We start from the raw sequence: 22,250 nt of genomic DNA, 5'->3' as shown, positions 1-22,250 counted from the left end.
CCTTTACCTGTGATGTCTCTAGTGGAATTATTTTTAATTCCCATATTTTGTAAAAATCATAAAGATATTTTCATACATCTACCACAAATACAGGTCTTCTAAAACATATTCCCTTTCCCATTTAAAACATGAGATATAAATAAACAATTCATTCATTTGGATATTATTCTCCTATGTCAACTGTATTTGCAATGCTTTGGTATTTAGCAATGATGGATTGATAGCATTCTGTTGAAAGCTCCTTTGTGATTAAAATATACTTTAGGGCAAATTTAAAATAAGTTCAAATAAGAAGCTGCGGGATTTTTCAGGCACTCTTACCAAACATGATTCTGCAGATTTCAAATTAGAAGAGTTGGGTCCAGCACTAGCTGCTGACAGCATTATTTGATCTGAGTAGACGTCCAAATGCTCAACAACAAGAAAGCATGTCAATAATTCATAGATCTAGAGTCAACTCTCCTGGGTAAGGAAAGAGTATCTTTCTTCCCTCTACAGCCCAACACATGACTGCTGAGAGGAAGCTCTTCCCTCTTCAGCCTGCCAGTCGATGCATCACCTGTTAAAATCAGATGCTTTGCTGACTTCAATTGTTTCAGTCCATTAAGATCAGGCAACCAGCTAGCTCAACGGGCAGGTCGCTAAACCATGGAAGACAGCAACCAGTCTGGAAAGTCAGCACTTCTTGCAACCCCAGGAATCTTAACCCCATAATCTACTTAAAATAGATGAATAAGGTTTTATTAACCCAACCCTAAGATTCACGTCTAGGCAGGTAACATGTCTCCTAGACTCTGTTCACACAGGGAGGCAAGATGAGATCCCAGCCCCCCCTCTAGCCCCACTTAGTGTTCTATCTGTAGGGCCTAAATACATCCACACTTCTGTCTTGTCCTGTTAATTCCCCTCCATAAACTCAAAAAAAAACCCACCCCATATTAATGCAGAAACAGCAAAGAAGGTAGGTTGTGTATTTTTAGACAAAGTCTTATGGTTGCAAGGTACATTATCAATCAGAAATTAGCATGACTAATAGCTACAGTGGGCACATAAACAGGAAATTCAGTGAGATGTTGCTACTTTAAAATAAAAAAATATATGCATTTACCCACCAAACTGTGACCAAGTCATTAGAAATTGAAGAACATGATAAACTTTTTTTTTCATCTTTAGTAACATTTCTTAATTTGAAAATTCTACTATTTCACTCCAGGAGACCAGCTCAGATAACTTTTCTGTCAGAAAATATCCTTGTAGCACAAGGAACTTAATGACCAATTAATTTATGAAATTGAATCAATCAAAGGACAAGTAAGGGGTGCCTGGGTGGCTCTGTCAGTTGAGTATCCAACTCTAGATTTCAGTTCAGGTCATGATCCCAGGATTGTGGGACTGAGTCCTGCAGTGGGCTTGTGCTGAACATGGAGCCTACTTGAGGTCTCTCTCTCTCTCTCTCTCTCTCTCTCTCTCTCCCTTTGCCCCTTTCCCCCACTCATGCTCGCTCTCGCGCTCTCTCTCTCTCTCTCTCTCTCTCTCTCAAATAAAACTGGGAAGGATCTCACTGTGCTTTATGAGGGTCAGACCACATCAGAAAAAGAAACATGATGGTAATTCAGTCATTTATTCAATAAGTATTTTTTGATTGCCTGATATGTCCAAAGAATATAGCAGTGATGGAAACAGATGAATTCCTGAGCTCACATTGTTTACAGGCTAGAGTCACAAAATAAATAAAATACATGTATGCCAATTGTGATAAACACAGCTGAGAGAACTCATGCAAGTAAGATAGAGGGAGCTAGTAAGGTATTGCTTACAAGCTCAAACATAGTAGTCAAGAAGGGCCTCAATTTGCAGATGACTTTTGAACAAAGATGCAAAGAGAGGTAAGGGAACAAAGTTATGCTGACGTAGAAGAGTGTAGAAGAAGAGGCCAAAGAGAGGGACATTTGATAGGCCTGAGGCCAGCGCCATGATACACGGAGCTCCTTCCTAGCACCATACTGCTGTATTTTAGGGTAGTTATTATTCCTGTGTTATGAATGAAGGTCTAAAGCTCAGGTCTTTTGCCACGTGCCCAAGATCACACAGTTAGCAGTAGTGCTGACCCCTTAGCCTAGGTGCTACAGCTCAGTCCAGAAGTCTTCCCACTGGTACCAGCTGCCACACCACTGTGTCCAATTCAATGTACCACAACTTGTCAGCAACAACCGTTAGGACCATCAGAACCGGTGACTGCATGGCGAGGGCTCTGGAGACTGCACATGGAATTGCCGGAGGAAGAGAAGACTCCAGGCACACGGCACCTGAAAGGCTGCCAGACCATAAAGGGAAGGAAGGTGTTCAATAATCCTCCAGAGGGCAGAACGCAGCCTAGTCATGGAAATGCCAGGAAGACAAGTTTCCAATACATAGATGAATAAGATACCCAGTGCAGGAGCTGTCCAACAATGGAATGGGCCATCCTGTGAAGTTATGAAACTCCAATTACTGGAGTTACTTAAGCAGAGGCAGAATGGCCATCTGTCTGAGATGAAGACAGATTTCAACACTGATGGGAAAGCTACGTGGAATGACAGGTCTTATCCAATTCTGAGTCTGTGATTACACATGCATTGGGGCAATGCAGTGTACAGGAGAAGTTCCAGCTGTGAAATCAGACTGCTTCGCTAAAATCCAGTCTCCACCACTTATAAGTATTAAGCTTTTAACCCCTACAAGTCTCAATTTGCTCATCTGAAAAAAAGAGGCAAATATAGAAGCTGCTTTATAAGGGTTATTGAGAGAATTCAATGAGATATAACCCATGTAAAGTACTTCACACAGTGCCCGGCACAGAGTAAAATCTCTGTGACATTTAGATTATACAGATAAGTGTACTGGGAAGCCTGTGTATAAAATGTATATATATAAGGTGCGTGGAAATTTCTCTCTCTGTTTTATTCTTAGTAGCAAGAAGAGTTCAATGTCCAAAGCTGAATTGTGACAGCATATTAAATTACAACATGATGATACTAACAATAATAGTAATAATAAACACTTTAACAGTCAACTTCTTAGACTAACCATTTCATATTATCTCTCTCTTTATTAACAGAAAATATACAGCAGTTATCTTTTAAACATTTGATATGCCAATTTAAAACTAATGAAAGAAAAATCAACATTTCCTTAATTGAAACAATTATGAAAAATTTAGAGGCTTTCAGCAGGAAAAAGAATATCTAACAATCCGCACCTGTATTTAATGTGCATGTGTATGCAAATGCTCAAATGTACATGTGTATGTACACACATAATACACACACACACACACTGACACAGGCTTTCTTTTTCAAAATTAAGAAGCTAAACTAGAAAACTCATGATAACTTTTAAATTAACTTTTTTTTAATTTATTTTTTAATGTTTTTTATTTAGTTTTGAGAAACAGAGAGACAGTGCAAGCAGGAGAAGGTCAGAGAGAGAGGGAGACACAGAATCTGAAGCAGGCTCCAGGCTCTGAGCTGTCAGCACAGAGCTCGATGCGGGGCTCAAACCCACGAACTGTGAGATCATGACCTTAGCTGAAGCCGAATGCTTAACCGACTGAGCCACCCAGGTGCCCCTAAAATAACTTCATAATGAGTAAAAGTATTGCAGGTATTTATTAGAGCCAAGTATTTTATGCATATATGTCTGTATTACTAGAAAGTGAAGGAGAAGTCACCACAGAAAGTAGTATCCGTGTACTGGAATCTGGAGATGTCTCTAGATGGTGGAGAGTGAATTACAACTTTATAGGTTAATTTTCCATCACTCTTTTGTCCTTCTAGATAAATTGACATTTATTATTCCTTGAGAAAACATTCAAGAATAGACCTCAATGATAAAAGGAATCCTCCACTTTAGGAAAAAACTTGGGTGATGTCACTATATTTTATTTCTGGGTGCTAGTGTTGTTAGAAAGTCGTAGTAAATAAGACACATTACAGAAAAGGAAAAATGTACTTTGACTAACAGCACTTGCATGATGCAACAGTATATATGTGGATTCATATCCATCATCATATCTGATCCTCCCAACAACCCTGTGATATAATTGCTATTATCCCTGCTTTGCTCTCAGGGAGTAACTTGTTCAAAGTCCCACAATAGGAAATGAAGATACAATTTGATCCTAAAATTTTTTATCTTTCCATATTGTCTGCCATGTACACACGTTAAGTTAGTATATTTTGATACAGATCATCTACTTTAATAGATTTCAAGTATAATAGAATATATTGAATACCAAAACAGTATTGAACATGTGTAATGGACTCTTAAGAGCTTGTGTCCGAAGAAATGATCCGGCCTGCCACCCAATGACAGAACCAGGAGTCCAACTCAGTCTCCATGGACATTACAGTATTAAAAATTAGATCACCTAATGATCAGCTCTTAGAAATTCCTTCTAGACACTCTCTAACTCCTGCTTATGAAGCCCAGGTCTACTCTTGAGAGCAAAACAGTAGAAAGCCCAGTTTCCTGACTCACTCACCAAGGAAATGACATAAGCAAAATCCTGTAAAATCTCCTATTCCCATTATAACATCATATTGAGCCTCTTTTGACTTTTCTGACTGGTCAAAATCCCTCTTCAGTGGCACCCAGCACTTACCCTCCAATTTGGCGATGGATATATTCAGTCATGAAATCTGAACCCTTCTCTTCACGTACCCGAAATACTCAGTCTCTATGATGGCTCAAATGGACATAATGAAGAAACAATTAAACACCTATTTTTTTTTCAAAATTGTTTTGAAGCTAGATCTGTCACACAACTGGTTTGTTGAGAACCAAAAACACTGCTACCCTCTAACTTTGCTTCTCTCCCATACCTGTGGGCAATCTAGCCACAGAGGACTTGTGGCTTGGAATAAACCGCATGCTCTCACGGTTATCTGTCTCTGTCCATAATGTTCACTCTTTGACAGAAGCACCCTCCCCTTGTCCCCTGTCTGGAGACTTTCCCCTCACCCTTTAAGGGACAGTTCAACTGCCTTGTCTGAAATCTTGTAGACTTCCTGCTCCTTCCTTCCTCCCTCTGGCTCTGTTAATTGTGCCCTTATCTGTATTTCCATAGCACTCTGGAAATCTTCTTACCACAAAGTAAGATCAACAGTCCTGTGGGGGTCTCTCTACCCTACCTGACAGCAAGTGAGCTCATCAGAGGCATGACTGGGTCCCATCTTTTATTATTTCGAGCACTGGGCTCACTGGGAAAGATGAAGCCATACTGTAAAGAGATGACTAGGATAAAGAGGTTAAAAGTGACAACTTCACAGAAAGGGGACATTAATTCCAGCCAAGGGGTTGCAGAAAACTTCATGAAGAAGACAGTACCTAAGAAAGGACAGAAGTTAAGGAGATTTTAGCAACGTGGAAATGAAGACCTGCTTGTTTATAGAGACAAAGGGAAGAGCATCAGCAGAGAGGAGAAAAGCCATGAGCCTGGCTGGAGTATGGAGCCTCAAAGAAAAGCATAAATACCTGCAGAACACCTCTGCATACCAGACACCGTGCATTCACTTACATCCAGTACTTCATTTAATTACCTAATTTTATTATCTCACTTAATAATTCTGTGAAGTACAATTTAGTGTCGCTGTTTAAAGCTAGGGAAATTAACATTCAGAAAGGGTAGCTTTCTCAAGGATATCTAGTTAATAAGTTGCAAAATTGTTATTTTTTAATATTCATTTTTCTGCACTTTCTAGAATATAGTTTCCAGGTTTGGGAGTAGGAATTACATGTATCCTAGAAAGGCGTAGGCCCCCTGAACTGCCCTGTGGTCACCTTGTGCCCACCTTGATGCCCATCCTAGCTTGTCACCACGGCGACACACGTACATGCATGATACATAGGCAGGCACACAAACTCCAAAATCACTGTTAGATAAAGGATTTTTTCCTCCAAAGACTGCTCAGTGAGACAGGAAAGCATAATATGCATATCAATAAACCCTAAAAATCCCCATCAAAACTCATTTCAAATATGTCTTACGAGGCAAGAATAGTATAGAAGCTAAGAGAGCAGGTTCAAGAGCCAAGTTTCCTAGCTCTGCCCCCTTCCTAGCTGAGTGATATTAGACAGGCTGCTCAACCTCCCTGTGCCTCAGTTTGCTCATCTGTAAAATCAGAATCAAAATAGTACTTTTTTTATTTTTAATTTTTTTTAATGCTTTATTTATTTTTGATACGGAAGAGACAGAGCATGAAAGGGGGAGGGTCAGAGAGAGAGGGAGACACAGAATCTGAAACAGGCTCCAGGCTCTGAGCTAGCTGTCAGCACAGAGCCTGACGCGGGGCTCGAACCCACGAACGTGAGATCTGACCTGAGCCGAAGTCGGAGGCTTAACCGACTGAGCCACCCAGGCACCCCTAAAATAGTACTTTTTTTAATGTTTATTTTTGAGAGAGAGAGAGAGAAAGAGAGAGAGAGAGAGAGAGAGCATGCACAAGTGAGGGAGGGGTAGAGACAGAGAGAGAGACACAGAATCATTAGGAGGCTCCAGGTTTCCAGCTGTCAGCACAGAGCCCGATGCAGGGCTCGAACCCATAAACCATGAGATCACGACATGAGTCAAAGTCAGATCCTTAATGGACTGAGCCACCCAGGTGCCCCAAAAATTATAAAATTAGTTCAGGCACATGACCCCATGAACTCTATAAGGAACATAGTAAACACTCAGTGCAATGCTTGGTCTACTTGAGACTAGTAAGTGGCCATGATTCAATCCCAGGCCCACTCTTTCCAAAAGCTGCACTTCCACATGGGTCTGACTATAAGTCTATTAAGAGCTCAGAGAAGAGAGACATATGGGCTAATGTGAACAGGAGAGCTAAAGATTCCAAAGCAGGCCTGGGAATCTGAAGGATGAGTAGATTTCAGAGAGGCAAAAAGTGGCCAAAAGAGCACTTCACATGGAGTGGACAGTAAGCAGACAGCAGATAATGACATACATATTTATGGGAGAGGACATGGATCTCTTTGACTAAGGAATAAAGTATTTTAGGGAATAAAGGAAAATAATACAAGATAGGGAAGTTGGGATAGTGAGAGTCAGTCAGGAAGTGCTGACTGGACAGATGGAAACAGGTGCAGTCTTCTGAGTGGATGAGGGAAATAATCCCAATAGTGTTTTGGGAAGAAGTGGTGCTGGGCAAGAAGCAGCTCAGGACTATTTTTACCACACAGTAAGAAGGGCTGGTAGGAGAGGTAGGCCAGGGCACTGAAAGTGAGCACACAGAAGACCAGATGCTCTGAAAGATGTTTGTGGAATGGCAGGGCTTGCTGTCAGACTAGAGAGGGGGAGAGAAAGTGAAGGAAGACTCTAATATACTCCAATGTGAGGCCGCTGAAGAATGGACTCTAATCAGAAATACATACTAAATGACCAGAAAGTATAAAAGGCACAAACATTTACTCAGACCACATGAACTATCCTCTGAAGTTATTTCTTTAATTCTGTTCTGAAACTTGGTTTTTATCAATGAGGGATGATAATGAGGTAAGCACATTAATAATTAAAGAAGCCAGCTTCCTGCTACATAATTTGAATCAGTGCCTTTCTCAGTGATTTTATGGCAGAGTCATATTTTTGGAATATACTGGGAAACTGGGAATATGTCCATTATTTACCATTAGCAATCTAGTAATGTACTGTGGGGTCTTTAAGCTGAAAGAGTAACTTCACTTGCAGTCCACAGTTATGCTATAGCTGTTTGCATGCATGAAGCATGTAAAGCACACAGTTTTGGTTTGGGGAAACTGATTCTGATGAAGAAAGCTTATTGGAAATATATGTAATCTTTATAATCTAGTCATTATATATACAAACTAGTGCTTAGTAATTATCAAATAAAAGGATGATGGATAATGGACTTTCTTTTAATTAAAAGACAAAACAATCTTTATAACAATGGATAATTTGGGAGCCATATTTATAAGAGAAATAATTTTTTTTAGGAAGCAGCAACTTCTTGAGAACTCCCTAAGTGTTTTGCACACTGGTATAAAATGGCAGATTGTCATGATCAAGTTATAATCTGCTGACAAACGTTGTGCCAGCCATTAGACCCAAGTATGCCCCTTCCCTCAGGAGCTTTTCTTCTATGGGGGAAGGCAGACAAATACGAAAATAAATAAAATACAAGCTAATGCATAAATAATAGAACTTTAGATAAAGTACACAAGCAGATCAGAAGAGAAAGTAGCTTTCTCCTACCATTGTTCCAAGAGATAAAAACAAATGGATCATAAACAATCAGCTATTGTAAAACCCATTTGAGGAATTTGAAAAGAACCACAAGTATGTTTTGTTTTTTAATCTTGTCACAAACAAAAGGAAGGCATGGGAAGAAGGGCAAGCCTCTGAAATATATTTCCAAACAATTTTATTAAAAATTTAGAAAGTCACATCTCTCTCTCTAACAATCAACATTACTTTCTAATGGGTTGTTTTCATTCTTCTACTCATCCAGCTTAAACCAAAGCACACATTAAATACAAGAGGATTTATTTTCCTGACTTCTGCTGCAGTGAAGCCAATCTAATCAAAAATGAAATGGGGAACGAACTCACTGAATAAATCAGAAGGAAGAATTAAAGAAGCTGACAGACATTTGGGAGGCTTGTTAAAACTAAATTGGACTTTCATTACAAAAAATGACTTAAATGAATGATATATTTAAGAACCTACTTCAGAGCATTTCCTTAAAGTCAGTTTGATTATCAACCAAAAGAAAAAAATACTGCATTTCAATATAGTTTGTTATATTTCCAAAATGCAAGTTATATAGTAATGGGCATAAGTGAAAGTGAATGTTCAGGAAAAAAAGGACCAAAATGCTAAAAAAAAATCTCTGAGTCTGGCAATATATGCTGTTCAGATTTGAAACCTAAATGAAAAGTTCAGTAAAATACTTTATATATTTTTTAATGTTTATTTACTTTTCAGAGAGATAGAGAATGCGAGCTGGGGAAAGGAAAAGAGAGAGAGGGAGACAGAGATCTGAAGCAGGCTCTGTGCTGACAGCAGAGAACCAGATATGGGGCTTGAACTCAGGAACCACGAGATCATCACCTGAGCCAAAGTCAGAGGCTTAACCAACTGAGCCACCCAGGCGCTCCAAAAGTTCAGTAAAATACTTTAAATAGTACTCCCTGAAATAACTAAAGTGTGATCAGTGTACTTTTGATATTTGAAAAAAAGCCAAAGAAAACTGGACAGTAGACATAGCCCTCTAAAGATCTACAATTTATAAACTACTTTACTCCCTTGATAGACAGTCCTTAAATACAGATAAACTCAATAACAAGGAAAAAATTAAGCCGTTGTCAAAGACAGCTCTTTACATGACATGTAAACAGAGGTGGGGAATATGAAGTGGGGTCTGATCACCTTCTGTCTTAAATCTCCAAAGCAAAGAAAGAGGACATATTGATCTTTCTCCTACCCACTGGCAGTAGTAAGCCTTCCAAGAAAAGTTATGCTTTGATCAGACAACACATGGAAAAGGAGATTCTGTTCTAGGTACTGCTTGTAAACAGACAGAGATGGTAAAGGAACTCAGAAACCTGGTGTCTGAAGAAAAGAGGAATGAAATGTAAATTGGACTTACTCCATGAAACCCCAAGGAACAAGACAAGGAGAGTGGGTGGAAATTATTTATTCATATTCTATCAGTCAGTTGTGTCTAAAGACATGTGAGAGAACACTAAGAGTAGTGAATTTCCTGTTGTGGAAAGTGTTCAGGCACCATGAGCTCTGATAAGGATGGGGCAGGATGCACCCAAACCCTGAACAGAAAAGTTCAGGATCACTTTCACCCTGAGATCCTGTGATTATAAGAAATAGAGGCCACACAGTCACTGATTTGACTAAAAAATCATTCAGTGATGTGCAATAGGTGCCTCTGAAAAAGTGGTATGAATATCATATCCACCAGGGTCCAGGCAGAAAGCTAAGGGTACCACACTTTGGTTAATATGAGGAGAGTTTAATAAAGAGACTGTTTCTAAAAGTGTGGGCAACCTAAGGGGGAAATACAATGTCCTGGTGGCCAGCAACAACAGAAAGGGGCAAAGTCATCCTTCATTTCCTCCAGGCCTAAAGGGATGAGAGGAGGAAAGCTACCAGAACCAGAACCGGTAGAGAGAGCATGATAGGGAAAGGACGCCTGACAGGAGCTGTGACCTTTCATCCTACAGGCCGTTGTTAGGACTGTGGAGGGAGCAGGGGGTGGTTATGAACCAGCAGGAGGGAGGGCTGGAGAAATCTGAAGGACCAAAAGAGAATACCTAGCACAATGCTAGCTAGCAAGGCACACAAAACAGGAGAATAATGCAAGCCTTAGCCTGGGTGAGAGTCTGGAATATATTCTCCCTCAGGTTCCTTCCAAAGGATTTTTATTGGTAGAGACTCTTTCCCTGGATTTGTTCTCTGAACTAGGCACTCAACTGTAATATATTTGCTGTACCGAACATGGTAGTACCACAGAATACCTGACATAGAACCCGAAAATGTGAATATAGAACCACTTACCCCAGGTAATTTCAGGTAATTTCCATCAGATAGCCTTGCTACTTATTCCTTTGTTCAACAGATATGTTTAATCGTCTCCTACTTGTCAGGCACTGTGCTAGACACAGGGACACAACAGTCACCATGACAAGTCCATGTCTGCCTTCATAGAGCTTGGAGCTGACTATCAATGACTCCAATCTATAACATCCATAGTCCGTACAAGAATCTCAGAAGTGCTATAGGTCAGAGGCTGGCAAACAATGGCCCACAAGCTAATTCTGGGTGGCATTGCTTGTATAATCCATGTTTTATTGAAACAGCCATGGCCATTAGCTTATGCATCATCTACTGCTGCCTTAGTGCTACGACTTTAGAGTTGTACAGTTGCTACAGAAACAGCATGGCCTTGCAAAGCCTGGAATATTTATATCTGGCCCTGTAGAGAAAAAGTTTGCAAACACTTGCTCTAAATAAAACCTAATGCTTTAAGGATGTAGATTTAAGGACACATATTTTCACTCATAAAACATCCTTGAGTACTGCAGTTACAAATCAAATCATGAGAGGGGTTGGCTTCCTGAAAGGTTGTATTTCTACTTGGTTTTGTGGGGTTTTTTTCTTCTTCCACTGTTAAAAAATAAATAAATAAAAGGTATTATGTGGCCAATGTCTTCTATCAACAGCTGTCTTTAGATGTATGTCTTACATTATTTCTAGTCTTTTGATTGATCAGAGTTTTTCCCTATCACAAAAGGCCCATTTTTACAAAAGATCCCCTTCTCTGAATAACACCAAACAAATTTTGACAGGGGTCATTGTAGGCTATCTTTTAAATTGAATAATAAAATTGATTGTAAAAGCACTTAGCTCAGACTTGAATGCTATATGAATGCAAAATCACAGGAGCTACAGGACCTTCATTTTCCAACAGACAGAAGCATGAGTGGTTACCTTTTCCCCATTCACTTGTCCCAGAGAACATTAAAGTTTTAAATCAAAGACAATAAAACCTAGCTTTAATTGGCCATTACCGAAAATTCCTAATAAGAAGTGCCAGGAGCTGTGCTGCCTTGTGGCTCCTCCAGAGAATGTTAAGAGGCTAAGTCAGTGGCGGCTGTGGCTGACCATCAACTTGCCATTCCCCAAGCCCTCTTCTTTCCCTAATGGTAATCAATTTGGCATGAATAAAATTAAATGGCCACTTAGTTCATATTTAGTCACTATAATACAGCAAAAACTGGACTGAGAAAGATCCTTGCAAAGCTGTGTTTCCTGAGAGTTTTGCCAACCCACCAATTCACTGATAAAATACACACCAAGTGGTCAAGAGGGGAGACTGAGCCCAACAGTGATCAGAGAACTAAGACCGAGATGATTAACAAGGAAACAGCAAGAGGAAGGCTGACTGGGTAACAGGTAATAAGAGCCATCTCTTCTAGATACCAGTTTCAATATTCTATCCTCGAAAATGCCTTTCTTAGACCATGACAACTTCCTGTAATACATCTGTTTTCAACATCCCATACTCTTGTTTCACATCAGGTATCACAACTGCAATTGGATAATTCCCTATTTAATTAGTTTGATGTCTATGTCCCTCAGTGACAAGCAAGCTCCATTGAGCTCATTATCTGTCTGCTCAGAGCAGAAATCCCTATAGCTAATACATGATAAGCACTGAAAAATACCAGGTGACTGACCTAATGAATGAACGGGTAGGTAAGCACTCTAGATCCTAGGTACTCGGTAAGCATATAAGAAAGCTCTGGGTTTTCTGTGATATGTTCCTCAAAAAACAAAATGGCCAACGTCGTCTTATACTTATGTACCACAAACAATATGCTAAGAATATGCACTAACTGCATACCAACTCTTACCTTCTCTACCAGTCATCTCTCTGCTCTTTCCATCTCTTCTTCTGTACTGACTCTCATCCCTCAACATACAACCATGCCCAGGTTGCTCCCAGCTTTAAAAGAAGAAAAAAAAAAAAAACCCTCTCTAATCACCCCCCTCAACCTAGCTCTTCTTACCAAGGTCACAAATGACATCCTAATTGCCAATCTTTATGGCTATTTGCAAATCTTCATTCTATTCTCTGCAGCATCTGACCACTCATATGACCCTAATGACCATTCCTCTATTCTTAAGACACTTTGCTCTCTGACTTTGGTGACACGATTCCCTCAATTATCCTTCTATACAATTTCCTGCTAGTTCTATAACCTAATCTAAAGATGTGTCTACTTTTTCTTCAAATCATTAATATGTCTTGCCTTTATTACTGCACCAACCTTCCGACTGATTTGTTGGCTCCTTCCAATCCATTCTTCACAATGCAGTCATATGCTTTTCTCAATAATGCTCCAAAGTGACCAGGCCTACTTTAACTGGCTCTTTTAAACTGTGACTCTTGACCTTCAACTTCTAGTACCTTTTTCAAGCAATTTAATGTATACGTGACATACACGTGTCCCGTGAAGGAACTAAAATATTCTCTGATCTTCGCTGCAATATCCACTGGACTCCTAACATCTTTATATATGAGAAAACATACCTAAAATAGCATTTTCTAAGTGTTAACAAGGCCTCCAAAATACTGGTTTTGGGAAGCTCATTCCAAACGCTGGTATTCTCTCCGTATCATTCATGAAAAAAAAAAGAAAGAATAAAAACTATGCCCACCATCAATTTGTGCTCCCAACCCTCACTCCCATAGTTTGCCTCTGAATTTTGTCATTTTGGTCCACTTCCCTGCTCTGAAAGTTATCCAGATTATCCATGTGCCAAATTATACATGCTTTTTATTTCACTTGATCTAAAACGCGTCTAAAGCAGTAAGTCTTCCAAAATAAAAACAAGTAGAACAGCAAAAAGCAACTCACAAATCTTTGCCAGGCAACTGAGTCTTATTGCAGCCACAGGATACACTGTAAATTCTGTATTTAAAATAGGGAGAATGTAATACAAACAAGCGCAAGAAAGTGATCAATGTGTGTGTAATTAATTTGGCAAAACCATTGCTATTGAAAAATACACCCTGCTCGTGAACAGAGTCTGTGTTATGTGTTTTTTCGACATTATGAGCACTTTATGAATACTTAACAACAGTACATTTCTTTATAATCTACGGATCCTGATGGAATTCAAGTCCAAAACCATGTTTCCACAATTCCAGACTACCAAACTACTTGAAGCCTTTCATAATTCAGTCCAAGCAACTTCTCCTGCCACTTCAAACATTCTATACACACTAAAACCTTCTGTTTTCTCCATACACGCCTGGCTTCATGCCTTTACTTATTAACCCCTTCATCTGTAATGAATTCCCAACTTCGGCCTCTATTTCCCAAATGTCTGGTACTTATCTCTCTTTAAAATGTCGCCCTTCTCCGTAAAGCTTCCCTGTTCTACAGCATTTTATCCGACCCTTCTAATGCAAATTCACCTTCTCCTCTCAGGGTTTCTCAGGCACCTGTATATCCAACCCCAGCACAGGCCTGTGAGGTCCTTGAGCACTTTATACAGTCCTTACAGCACTTGATACCGTTCTTCCAATATAGTGGGTGACCAATAAAAGATCTACTCCATGAATGGATTTGCGAGTCCCACCAATAGCTTCAAAACACAGGTCCCTCCCTCTCCACGAAGCCTCAGGAACCATTCTGGTGATCAAGCTAGGATTAAACGTGCTCAGAGGCGTGGAACACAACACAGAAATCCACCGATTTCTGTGCCAGTGCTCCCATAACCCCAGGCACTGTAATGCAGGCGCAATGGACGTAATTAGGTGAAGGGAAACCCCAACAGCGTGCGGAACTCTACACAGCGGTGGGAGTGGTTTGAATGTAGGCCAAGCCCAGAGGCATGGGAGGCCGGAAAGGCTGGACGGGGGAGGAGTGCGGGGCGCTTCCCCACCTACCTTCAGGGCTCCAACAGAGGGAGGGCGCCCTCCGCCTGAAGCCAGTGCAGGCGGGGAGGGAGGCGCTGGGGTTGGGACTCTGCGCCGCCCTCAGCCTGGGAAGCCCGAGTGCCCTCCCGCGGCGGCCCGGCGCGGGACCGGTAGCCTGGAACGCTGCCCAACTCGTCCTGCCGTCTACCCTTCGGGGAGAGGGCCGAGGGCAGGGCTTAGAGACCACAAGCCCCAGAAGGCCCCGCGGTCGCTCGCGTGGGGAGTGAATGGGAGCTTGGTCACCTCGAGCGGGCTCGGCGCTGCCCCCCCCCCCCCGGAGCCCTTTAAGGAGGGCTCGGCGTAGGAGAAGGACACGCCCCGTCGCTTTCCGGAGAAGTGCGCCCCCTCGGGTTTGCCAGTCGCAAAGTAAAATGGAGGTCTTGAGGAAGAAGTTCTTGCAGAGACTGAAGGAAAAGAGATGCATTGATTTCCATTGGGAGAGGGGGGAACTCGGAGAACTGAGGAAAAGATGAGTTCAAAAACAATTTTTCTTTTTTCCCCCAAGGTAAAATTAAACTTACGTCTCTTGCAAGAAATTATTATTATAGAGTGGTTTTGCTCACTTTTTACCTGTTATGTTGTATGTTTAGTCTACATTCATTAATCATTTTTGCCTTATTTCTTTCTAAAATTCATATTTTAGAATCCCAATGGATTCTAAGCATCCTGAGAACAGATTCTTTGCAGTTCTTTGGTATTATACACAATGCTTTGTTGCTTTTGGGGAGAAGTTTCATTTATAGAATCAAACATGAACATTTCTACGTGGAGGTCTCTTCAGCTTAATTTACTAAATGAATGAACCTTCTTGATTGAGACATCCATTTGCATGCAATTTTTGTAAGTTTCTTTAAAACATTAAGTAGCAGTGCTCTAACCATCTGCCCCTGAAAAGGGGTCAATGATTTCAAGTCTATTGTAATTTATTTAATATATCATTCTTCATTAATCCTGCAGAGGTAAATTTCAGATAAGCCAAGAGTGAATTATCTTGAACTCCAAATTAATGAACACTAGATTAATGGTATACTGTATTTGCAGTTCTTATTTGAGAAATGTAAAAGCCGGTCATAGTTCATCTATCACAGAGATGATCAAGAGTCCAATAGGGAAAATGTTGCAAAGTTACCTTGTATACTGCATGTATGAGATGCACTTCAATTCCATTCATTCATTCCTTCTACAAATTGGATTGAACTCCTATTTTGTGCCAGGCACTGAGTGAGGCATGATTATTGCCCTTTACAAGTGTAGTCTGGTAACTAAAACAAATAGGTAAACTATCAAAATACAGTGCAATCACTGAAATCCTACTGAAAAACTGTCACTTTTAACGAAAGCATATCCTTTCTCATGAAGCCTTATATAGACTTATTAACCAGGGTATATTTACAATTTTCTTTGAACTTCTAAAGATGGAATGGTTATGGATTTTACAAAACTGTATAATGGAAAATAACTTTCATGAAAATTATAGGAGTTTTTAAACTAGTTTTTATACTGCTTTACTCATCCCTAGTGGGAATATATAATAAGTAATCAGTACATGTTTGTTGAATAAAAAATTAATGGTTTCTCATTATTTTAAAACATTTCATTTCTTTTAGAAACTACTTTTCGGTAAATGTTGTGATTCAGCTATTTGTGTTATGGCCCAAACAACTTTTCTAAAAGAGTTTGTAAAGAAGGGTAAGGTGAAAATGTGCAAAGATGCACCTGGGCTCTCTTCTCTCTTCCTGTGGGTCACTGCATTTAAATGCAAAATACTTGAGGGGAGCCTGAGTAAAGAGGCAGAACAGAATGTCTTAGAAAATCATGTTTCTCTTATATAACAGATTTTTTCCAATAAAGCAAATTCATTAAATGTCAATCTATATATATAGCAGAGGAAATATTAATGGTATCTATGAAGAAAATTTTAGGACCTATATAAAAACAGAAGAAAATGGTTTACCTCTATGCAAAATATAAAACCTTAGATGGAGAATGCTAAGTTATTATTAGCTAGTTGAATGTAAACCTAAAATAAGTTAAGATGGATGAAATGAATGCAACAAATGTAATCAAGAAACAATATTAACTTTAAAAGGTTATTTTAACCATAACCAGCAGAATAACTCATAAAATTTCAAATAAGAATGTAACATATATTTTAAAAAGCCTATTGTTAGAAAATGCTGTTGTTTAGGAAATAATTTGCATTATCTTATACTATAAAATTATGGAAACGGTAGTAAGCCTCTCTATCAAGAAATAGAAACTTCAATAATCCCTAGGCCAACACAATTTACACGGAGCAAATTGTTAGCTCTGTGTTCAATTCAGTAGTTCAAGAAACATTTATCATGTTAGGTACCAAGGGTAAAAAGTCCTCCTAAATGCCCTTACTGTGCAATAAGGGAGCCAAATTTTACTATTAAGACAATATAAGTAATAGCCAACTGAACACCCCCACTATGCCAGGTAATCATGGGCTATCTCATTTAATTAATCCTTACAAAATCCTTATAGGCCAAGTACTGTTTTTAATCCTTATTTTACAAGGAGGAAAGTAAACTTTAGATTGGCTAATTCATCCAAGGACATTCAGCTTGTACATGAGGTAGCTAGAATTCCTGCACCACAGGGTCTTAATCCAAAGTGAATAAACTTAACCCTTTCACTCTAGCATAACCAGGAAGCCAGTTACATCCCACTTTAGCTGCCGCCTTTAATTCTAGTCCTTATCTAGAATGTTTCATCCACTAATGTTTTAACATACTCAGTGGCATCTGGGGCAGCTAGTTCTATCAGGCTTTTGTGTCTTTGAACCATTCATCAGACTTCTTGGAGCCAGGTTCCTTGGTTAGACTTCAATTTCAAATCCATAATTGTCAACACTCTTCATTTTAGCACTCCTAGTTTTCTCAAACTGATCTAATACCCTAACAATTTTCAGCAAATTATGATCCCACAGTCATTACAATTAACATTACACTATAGAATTTTGCCTATCATTATCTTCAATTATTCAATTTCTGTTAACTCAAAATTAGTAATTTATACTGTTATTTATAAAACTATTAGCATAGTCCAGATGACATCTTACAATGTTTCTGAAACTTTGTCAGAATGGTTGGTATCTGTGCTTTAAGAGCAAAATCCATAGAAGTTTCCAAACATTTAAGACCACTAAACTACATCAATTCCATGGGAGGAAAAAAGTATGTTTTTAAAGCATGTAATTTTGAATCTTAAAGTTTCAAATTGTAGAAAAATGGAAAGATAAAGAATATGGCTGAGAAAAGGTACTTTTACAACTCTGAATTACATCTGACATACCTAAAATCACATACTATAAAAAGAATTATTCCCCAAATTAAAGTATGCTACTTTACTTAATAACTTTTATTCAAGAAAAATTTAAAAAGTATTTTATAGAAAATTTGTATTTTGAATTTACAGAGAATGTTAGGCTTGTAGAAGAAATATGCCCCCCCCAAATCTATATGTAAAGTGAATAATTATTTTTCATATGAATATGATCCTTACTTTATGTGATTGTAAACTCTGTTTTTAGCATTCTTGGTTTTCTCAGAGCAGTACATTCGTGAATTTCAATGTCTTTTTGATTGAAAAGTTTCACAGTTTTGCCGCCTGAATTGTTGAGAAAACATAAACAACAAATTTGACTAACTGATGAGAATTACAAACACCAGAGAAGGCATTTTAGGTATGTTAGGTAAAAAGAAGTGCTCTATGAAAATATGAGGTAAAAAAGAAGCTTAAGCTAATCTTGGGAATCATTTAGGTATGTTACCAATTTGGAAAAAGGACTCTAGAGGCACATCTAAGAAAGCCTTCTGGGGGCGCCTGGGTGACTCAATCTGCTAAATGTCCAACTCTTGAATTTGGCTCAGGTCAATGTCTCATGATCATGAGCCTCATGTTGGGATCTGCGCTTTCAGCATGAAGCCTGCTTAGAATTCTCTCTCCCTTTTTCTCTGCCCCTCCCATCTTGCATGCAGACACACACTCTCTTAAAATAAGTAAACTTTTTTTTTTTAAAGGAAGCCTTCTGTAGAAATGAAAGAAAGCTGGCAAAAGTGCAGACTGTTCAGTTACATTTGGATTTATTGTGACTTACTGAAAAACGAAATGACTCATACTAGCAAAGAAAGTTAAGGCAAAATAGGTGCTCTGAAAAAGATGCATATTAAAAACATTAATTTCAAATGAGCAAAGTATAAGAATTAGGCAGAAATATTCAAAATTGAATGCTGGTAAGTTGAACCATTAAGAATGCAAACAGAGGGGCCTGGGTGGCTCAGTCAGTTAACTCAGTCTACTTTGGCTCAGGTCATGACCTCCTGGTTCATGGCTTCCAGCCCTAAGTTGGGCTCTGAACTGACACTGGGGAGCCTGCTTGGGATTCTCTCTCTCCCTCTCTCTCTGCCCTTCCTGAACTCATGCTTTCCCTCGACCTCAAGATAAATAAATGACGTCGACAAAATTTTCTAAAACAATAAAAATTTTAAAATGCAATCAGGGTTGATTTAATAAGGAAAACTTTAAACTGACAATATTTTGGTCATATTTAATAATACTATATAGAACAGTCCTGATAAAATGTTAAAGAAAGGAAAGTTAATATTATTTGAAAAAAAGAAAAACTTATATTCCAAGAAGAAAAAAGCAGAGTGTTAGCCAATCTACTACAGGGAGAGTATGGAACTGACTACATAGACACTACAGTAAAGATACGTAAACTGCCTGAGGAGTCAGGAAGATAGATATTAAAAACACTAAGGGATACAGAAAAGCCCATCTCTTACACTGTTTTATCTAGCAAGACGTCTGTTTTACCCTCAGTTGAGATGAATTTGTCTTTTATTATATATTTTTTTTACATTGCTAGAAAGCATACAGGCTCTGAACTAAGACTACGGGGCTTGGTTCACTAGTCTGCTTCTTAGTAGCAAGTGACCCAAGGAAAATTTGCACGACTTTTAAGATCTCAGTTTCCTAATCTATAAATTTCAAGATCTCAATTTCCTAATCTATAAAATGGAGATGATGACAATTGCACTCATATTAAATGATACAATTCATACATAATACCTCAGTTTCCAGTACACACTATTTTAAATACATATTAGCTATTATATCACTTGAATTTCAGTCTTCCTTGCATAGTGATTTTTTTTAGCAACTCCAAACATAAAAGTAGACTTTTAAACACTGTAATTTATTTTAGTGTTTTCTCTGCCCATTAACAAATGAGTATAGATAACTGCTATCCATAAGAAAACCTTCAATTCTTTTTATCCTCAATAACAAGAATTTATAAGTAAATTTGGATCCCCAAAGGAACATAAGTTTTCCAGTAAACTTTTCCCAACCACTCTCCTATGCATTGTGTCTCCAAATAGGAGGAGAAACCATTGCCTTTGAGCATATCTCTTCCAAACAAGGTTTATTATAGAAAGGTGCAGTACCAGTTGAAAAAAAAATCACAACCACTCCAAATAACCTTCTTTCTTGTGTCTTCAAAATATAAATTTTAAGATGAACAAATCAAGAGACTATATATGCTGGCAAGGGTGTGGAGAGATGGGCACCCTCTTACACTGTTGGTGGCAATGTAAACTGATACAGCCGCTCTGGAAAATAGTGTGGAGGTTTCTCAAAAAACTATCCATAGAACTCCCCTATGTCTGCTAGGGATTTTTCCAAGAGATACAGAAATGCTGATGCATAGGAGCACATGTACCCCAATGTTCATAGCAGCAATGTCAACAATAGCCAAAACATGGAAAGAGCCTAAATGCCCATCACCTGATGAATGGATCAAGAAGATGTGGTATATATACACAATGGAGTACTACATGGCAATGAGAAAGAATGACATATGGCCATTTGTAGGAAAGTGGATGGACCTCGAGGGTGTCATGCTAAGCGAAATAAGTCAGGCAGAGAAGGACAGGTACCATATGTTTGCACTCATAGGTCTAACAGGAGAACAGGAGAAACCTAATGGAGGACCAGGGGGAAGGGAAGAGGGAAAGAGAGTTGGGGAGAGAGAGGGATGCAAAACTTGAGAGACTGTTGAATGCTGAACATGAACCGAGGGTTGAAGGGGAAGGGGGAGGGGGGAAAAGAGGTGGTGGTGATGGAGGAGGGCACTTGTGGGGAAGTGCACTGGGTGTTGTATGGAAACCAATTTGACAATAAACTATTTAAAATATATACATATAAATTTTAAAAATCTCTATTAAGATGATCATAAACAGTCTTTATTCAGAGAGATGTTTGGATAACAAACAGTATCAATTTTTTTATATGATATACAGTCTTAAAAAAGGGGAAGAAAAGAATCTACACAGTTACTATGTGTTGAAGACAAATTATACATATTATTTTCTGCTTCACTGTCTGTTAGGCACTTATTTGGGTACAAACTTCAAACAAGGCTGTCTAAAGTTGCAAATCAGAAATTTGAATACAATCACAAGTAACAACAATACCTATTGTTTATTGATGTCTCATTAGTTGCTAAGGACTTAGCATGCCTCTTCTCAAAAATTTTACGAAAAAGTATTCTTATTTTATTTTCCCTCCGTTAACAAATCACAGAAGTCAAGTAACATACCCAATGTTTCTTGGGCATTTTCAGTAGCAAAACCAAGGCTCCAACCCATTTCTGATACCCCTTTTCTCCTCTGAGAAGATACTTTCTGACTTCAGGTTTATTTCATCCAGTGGAAACAAATGTTCTCCCCCCAACACACACACACTGATTGACATTTGGTGACTTTTAAGACTAACTGTACCCTAAAACTACATCCCTATGTATTCTACTAGTTGGCCCACATTCATTTATATACCTTTTTCCAAATGATCTTATGTAAAGACTTATTCATTTTATTGTAGTGGTATTACTTTATTATAGTGGAAGAAATTTGCATCACAAATGGCAACAGATGTTTTCTTCATTTACATTATATAAAGCAATAAACATATGTTTCTCAGATTGCAAACTTAGAGCCAGAAACATGCAGTTTCTATTGTCACTGTTGAAGGGTCTGTGATATCCCAGAAAAGACATTGGATTTAGAGTCAGAGCACCTGGGATTTAATGCATATTTTGCCATTTATTGCACTGTAACCCTGGGAAAATCACTTTACCTCTTTATATAATAAAGGATTTGGGCAAGATGACCTCTTAAATTTCTCTCTGCCCTGAAATTCTAATTGTGTTTCAGAACATATTACTAATTTTCCATTTGCTTCAAATTTCTGAAGTTGTTTCTTTATCCTTCTGCATAGCCTTGATACTATTTTTCTAGAAAAAAACTTTCCACATTTCTTGTTTAAAAAAAAATAAATCACATATGACCTTATTATAAGAAAAATTGATAAATGTACAATACAAAAAGTAAGTAGAACTTAAGTAATTAATTACTGATCTTGAAGTGTTTTGGTATATCACTTTTAAGAATCAGGCTGCTGAGGTGCCTTGGTAGCTCAGTTATTGAGCTTCTAAGTTTTGATTTCCATACAGGTCATGATCCCAGGGTTGTGGGATCAAGATCCACATCAGGCTCAGCACTGAGCATGGAGCCTCTTTAAGATTCTCTCTCCTTCTTCCCCTCTCCCCTGCTAGTGCTCTCTCTTTTTGTCTAACATAAAGAAAGAAAGAATCAGGCTGCTTGAGTTGTTCCTGGAATATATAACTAAAACTGTTGTGCCAGGGGGCATCAGAGA

The 22,250-nt window shown here is 38.7% G+C and overlaps 1 protein-coding gene across 1 annotated transcript in view; it reads right to left on the bottom strand.

The window, feature by feature from the left end:
* The window catches only part of MEI4 (meiotic double-stranded break formation protein 4), a 211,541-nt gene extending 196,993 nt beyond the window's left edge, over positions 1-14,548 (bottom strand). The window contains exon 1 of the mRNA XM_029944995.1: positions 14,475-14,548. The gene's annotated coding sequence lies outside the window, so the exon portion shown is untranslated. The remainder of the gene's footprint in view (positions 1-14,474) is intronic.
* Between the last annotated feature and the right edge of the window lie 7,702 nt (positions 14,549-22,250).

Source organism: Suricata suricatta, chromosome 7, assembly GCF_006229205.1.
Source record: "Suricata suricatta isolate VVHF042 chromosome 7, meerkat_22Aug2017_6uvM2_HiC, whole genome shotgun sequence".
Classification (NCBI taxonomy): Eukaryota; Metazoa; Chordata; class Mammalia; order Carnivora; family Herpestidae; genus Suricata; species Suricata suricatta.
The sequence above is the reverse complement of the archived record's forward strand: the minus strand, read 5'-3'. Positions and strand labels throughout refer to the sequence as shown.